This window comes from Heterodontus francisci, unplaced genomic scaffold (genome assembly GCF_036365525.1).
Source record: "Heterodontus francisci isolate sHetFra1 unplaced genomic scaffold, sHetFra1.hap1 HAP1_SCAFFOLD_330, whole genome shotgun sequence".
NCBI classification, from domain to species: Eukaryota; Metazoa; Chordata; class Chondrichthyes; order Heterodontiformes; family Heterodontidae; genus Heterodontus; species Heterodontus francisci.
In genome coordinates, this window is record NW_027141448.1 from 1,741,976 (window position 1) to 1,747,472 (window position 5,497).

The window sequence follows — 5,497 nt, forward strand, 5'->3', positions numbered from 1 at the left end:
CATTCAATTCGATCATGGCTGATCATCTACCTCAACACCCCTTTCCCGTGCTCTCCCCATATCCCTTGATGTCATGAGTATCAAGATTTCTAACAATTTCTGTCTTGAACATGCTCAATGATTGAACTGCCACAGCTCTCTGGGGTAGAGAATTCCAATGATTCACCACCGTCTGAGTGTAGAAATTCAACTCGATCTCAGTTTTAAATGGCCTACTCCTTATTCTGAGACTTGGTCCCCTGATTTTAGACTCACCAACCAGGGCAAACATCCTATCTACATCCACACTGTCACGCCCTATAAGAATTTTATCAGTTTCAATGAGATCACCTCTCATTCTTCGAAACTTTAAGGAATACAGGCCCGGTTTCCTCATAAGACAATCCCACCATCCCAGGGATTAGTCTGGTGACCCTCTGTTTCACTCCCTCTATGGCAAGTATATCCTTCCTTAGATGAGGAGACCAAACTATACACAATACTCCAGCGCGGTTTCACCAAGGCTCTATACAATTGCAACAAGACATCTTTACTCCTGTACTCATGACCCCTCGTGTGAAGGCCAACATACCATTTGCCTTCCTAATTGATTGCTGCACCTGCACAAGAGCTTTTAGTGTCTCATGAACAAGGACACCCTGGTCCCTTTGGACATCAACACTTCCCAACCTCTCACCATTTAAGAAATACTCTGTCTTTCTGTTTATTCCACCAAAGTGGAGAACTTCACACTTACTCACATTATATTCCATCTGCCATGTTCTTTCCCATTCACTTAGCCTCTCCAGGTTCCCTGGAAGCCTCTCTGCATCCTTCTCACAGCTCACACTTCACCTAGCTTTGTGTCATCTGCAAACTTGGAAATATTAGATTTAATCCCGACATCCAAATCATTTATTTCGGTTGTTAACAGCTGTGGCTCCAACACTGATCCTTGCAGTTCCCCAATAGTAACAGCCTGCCATCCTGAGGAGGACCTGTTATTCCTGCTCTCAGTTTTCGGTCTGTTAACCAACTCTCAATCCATATCAGTATATTATCCCCAATTCTATGTGCTCTAATTTTGTTTACTCACCTCCTGTGTGGGACATTACCAAAGCATCCACTGGTTCTCCTTTATCTGTTCTACAGGTAACATCCTCAAAAAACTCAACGGGTTTTTTCAAACCTGTTTTCCTTTTCATAAATCTATGTTGACTCTGCCCAATCATATCATTATTTTCTAACTGTCCAGTTATCACATCCTTTATAATTGGTGTATTCGTCTCCATGCTGCTATTGTACACTTTCAGTGACTCAGATGGGGGTGATCACCTGTATATCAGAGCTGACGACAAGCTGCTCATCTTGGCAAGACTCCACTTGGACGTAGAGACTTGGACGTAGAGACTCCACTTTCCATCAAAACATTGACAACATCACTTTGGAGGTTGTCAACAGCTTCACATCCCTTGGATCAACAATCACCAGCAATCTGGCCCTTGATGCTGAAATCAGCACCAGGATTGCCAATGCTGCAGCTGTCATGTCAAAGTTGAGAAGACGGGTGTGAACCGACAGCAGACTGACCGTAAATACAAAGCTCCACGTGTACCAGGCTTGTGTTCTCAGCACCCTCCTTTATAGTAGAGAATCATCAACAACTTATACAAGCCAAGAAAAGCAGCTGAACAGCTTCCACCTCCAGTGCCTCAGATGGATATTGGACATCTCCTGGCAGGACAGAGTGCCGAATGAGGAAGTACACCAGCGTGCACGGATCCACAGCATGTTTGCCCTCTTGAGTCAGAGGCGGCTCTGTTGACTGGGCCAAATGAATGACAGTCACATTGCCAAATACATGCTCTGTGGTGAGCTTGCTATAAGCACAAGACCAACAGGTCAGGGAAAAAATCAAGTTATTTGGAGAGGTTTGAGTTAATTAAGGAGAGTGGGCATGGATTTATAAATGGAAGTTCATGCTTGATGAATCTAACTGCATTTTTTGATAAACTATCTGAGAAAGTTGATGAAGGGAATGCAGTGGATGTTGTTTATATGGATTTTACAAAAGCATTTTATAAAGTACCACATAAAAGGGTGGTTAACAAAATTGAAGTTCATGGATTAGGAGGGTCAGTGTCCGTTTGGATAGGAAATTGGTTTAAGGACAGAAAACAGCGAGTCATATGAAATGGTTCTTGTTCAGACCGGAGGATAGTCGACAGTGGTGTTCCCCAAGGGTCAGTGCTAGAACCATTGCTTTTTTTTGCTACAGATTAATGACTTGGATCTTGGAATATCGAGTAGAATCTCAAAATATGCCGATGACACCAAACTTGGAGGAGTGGCAATCAGTGAGGATGATATGAACTGCCTGATACAGGATAGTTATCGGCTAGTAGGATGGGCAGACAGGTGGCAGATGGAATTTAATAGTGACAAGTGTGAGGTGATGCATTTTAGCAGAAGGAATAGGGAGAGGCAATATATACTCAATGCTACAGTTCTGAAGAGTGTGCTGGAATAGAGGGACCTGGAGTACATGTCCATCATTCTTTGAAGTTGGCAAGACATATTGCGAGAGTGGTTAGCAAAGCATGTGGGATCTTGGGCTTTATAAATAGAGACATTGAGTACAAAAGCAGGGTTGTTATGCTGAACTCTGGTTAGGCCCCAATTGGAGTGTTGCATCCAGATCTGCTCACCAATCTTTAGAAAGGATGTGCGGATTCTTGAGAGGATGCAGAGGATATTTACCAGAATAGTTCCAGGGATGGAGGGTTTTAGTTTCAAGGTTAGGTTAGAAAAACAGGGTTTTTTCTGCCTGTATCAAAGAAGATTGAGGGGAGAATTGATAGAGGTGTCGAAGGCGATGACAGTTTTAGATAAGTTGGCAAAGAAAAATTGTTCCCATTAATATTGGTACAAGGACTAGGGGATTCAGATTGAAGGTTTTGGACAAGAGAGGCAGGGGGAATGTGCAGAAGAACTTTTTTACACAGTGATTGGTAATGATCTGTAACTCGCTGCCCCCGAGGGCGGAGGAAGTGGAGACAATCGTTGGTTACAAAAGGAATTTCGATGGGCATTTGAAGGAAATAAATTTACAGGTCTGGGGGGATCGAGCAGACGAGTGGGACTGACTGGATCGCTCCATGGAGAGCTGGCCTGTACTCGATGGGGCAAATGGCCTCCTTCTATACCACAAATGACCCAATGACTCGATGATTCTATGTTACTCTCAGAATCAAGACAACAGAGTGACAGATTTAACACAACATTATAACATATGTTTGGTTTGACAAATTCAATAATAACTCGTCTCCACTCCTAGTATTTCTAAATCCCACACATTCACTATAATGTGAACAATTATTTCCTGTTGTGTCTCTCTCAGATTTGTAAACTTCACGATATTGGAGTGAGGTGACATCTACTGGCAGGAAGCAAGAACTGCAATCAAGCAGCAGAAACTCCACAGTCTGTGAGGGTCAAAGAAACATTGCAATCTGAGGAAATAGTGAAGGGGTTTGATCGGGTTGATGGAAACATGATTCCACTTGTGGTATCGTATGAAGCAAGGGCCGGAAATATAAAATTGTCGTTAACAAAAGAAATGAGGAATTCATGAAAAATGCATTTGCTTAGAGAATGGTTATAGAGATATACAGCACTGATATAGGCCCTTTGGCCCACTGAGTCTGCACTGACCATCAACCACCCATTTATACTAATCCTATGTTAACCCAGAATTCCATACCACATCCCCACATTTCTCCTATCACCTACCCTGGGGCCAATTTACAACAGTCAATTTATCTATCAACCCACAAGTCTTTCGTTGTGGGAGGAAACCAGAGTACCTTGTGGAAGCCCACATAAACAACTTGCAAACTCCACACAGGCAGTATACAGAACAGAATCGGGGTCATTGAAGTTGTGAAGCTGCAGTGCTCACCACTGCACCACCCTTAGAATGTGGATAGAGTAAAAAGTGAGATTGGATGGACAGAAGCAATCTGAAAAGATGGCTCAAACAAAAGGTGAAAACCCTGAAATGTTAACTCTGTTTCTCTCTCCACAGATGCTGTCAGAGGTGCTGAGTATTTCCAGCACTTTCTGTTTTTATTTCAGCTTTGTAGGATATTGTTTTGATCTGAAAAAAATGCATGATCGGCTGTGGGTGCCAGTGAAATTCCACAGGAGCGAATAAAAACCAATCCAACGGTGGCTCGTTGGTCTAGGGGTATGATTCTCGCTTTGGGTGTATAAGTGATTTGTATGTCAGAGGTCCTGGGTTCAAATCCCAGACGAGCCTTTCTCTGTTGCCATTTTTAGTTTAAGGTCATCGATTGCTTTCAGCCTTCCAGAAAGCGGAATCGATTTCCAAACTGAGCCTGCTTGAGGACCGGGGAACTGGATTCAAAGAGCTTGTCGACAAAATTGAAATGAACAAAATATACAGATTGTCAAGTGGTAATATGAGGTTGCAACAGTAATTAAAGGCCTGCTCGGGTCAGCAAATGAAACCCGACCCAAGCCTGACAGCACCACATCCGACCTGGTCCGAGTGCTTTCATTTTTTTCCCGTGCCCGAACTGACCACCAGAATGTTCAGTTAAACTTGCTTCCGTTTTTCACTTTTTAAGCTTGTGCAGGTAAGGCAACAAAAACTGTAACTGGACTTGAAAGGTTGTTTAAATGTACATTAAGATTAGAGCTACGTACCGGAGGTGATGAGCTGAAGATTGTGACCATAGAAGTTAGTGATTGTGAGGTCACTAGTTAATGAAAAAGTCATGGAGTTGTGCCCAGACAGGTTGTCCCACACTGTATTGATTAAAATATTGCCCGAAGGCTAGAAAATATCATTATACATTCCCTAGACTCCTGCTTTACAGGTTGAAATACTTTCTGCAAGTTTATCCAGAGAGCAGCTGAGATGCAGAGACCAGGAAGGTCTTGAGTGGTTAGTTATTATAAAATGTACATAGCGCAGTGGTTAGCACCGCAGCCTCACAGCTGCAGGGACCCGGGTTCGATTCCGGGTACTGCCTGTGTGGAGTTTGCAAGTTCTCCCGGTGTCTGCGTGGGTTTTCTCCGGGTGCTCCGGTTTCCTCCCACATGCCAAAGACTTGCAGGTTGATAGGTAAATTGGCCATTAGACATTGCCCCTAGTATCGGGAGGTGGTCGGGAAAATATAGGGACAGGTGGGGATGTGGTAGGAATATGGGATTAGTATAAAAGGGTGGTTGATGTTCAGCGCAGACTCGGTGGGCCGAAGGGCCTGTTTCAGTGCTGCATCTCTAATCTAATCTAATCTTATATTAAAGAGATTGTGCTCTGCCTTCGATGGAAACGCTCACTGCAGACCAGTGCAGAGTGTTTCCCACCTTGACGTCCTGGCTGTCACTGGATCTTGAGTCCAGGCCTCTGGATTACTGGTCCAGTAATCTTTGAAATTTCTCCCTTGATCTCATATTTTAATCTGGTAAGTCAGATTTTACAAAAAAA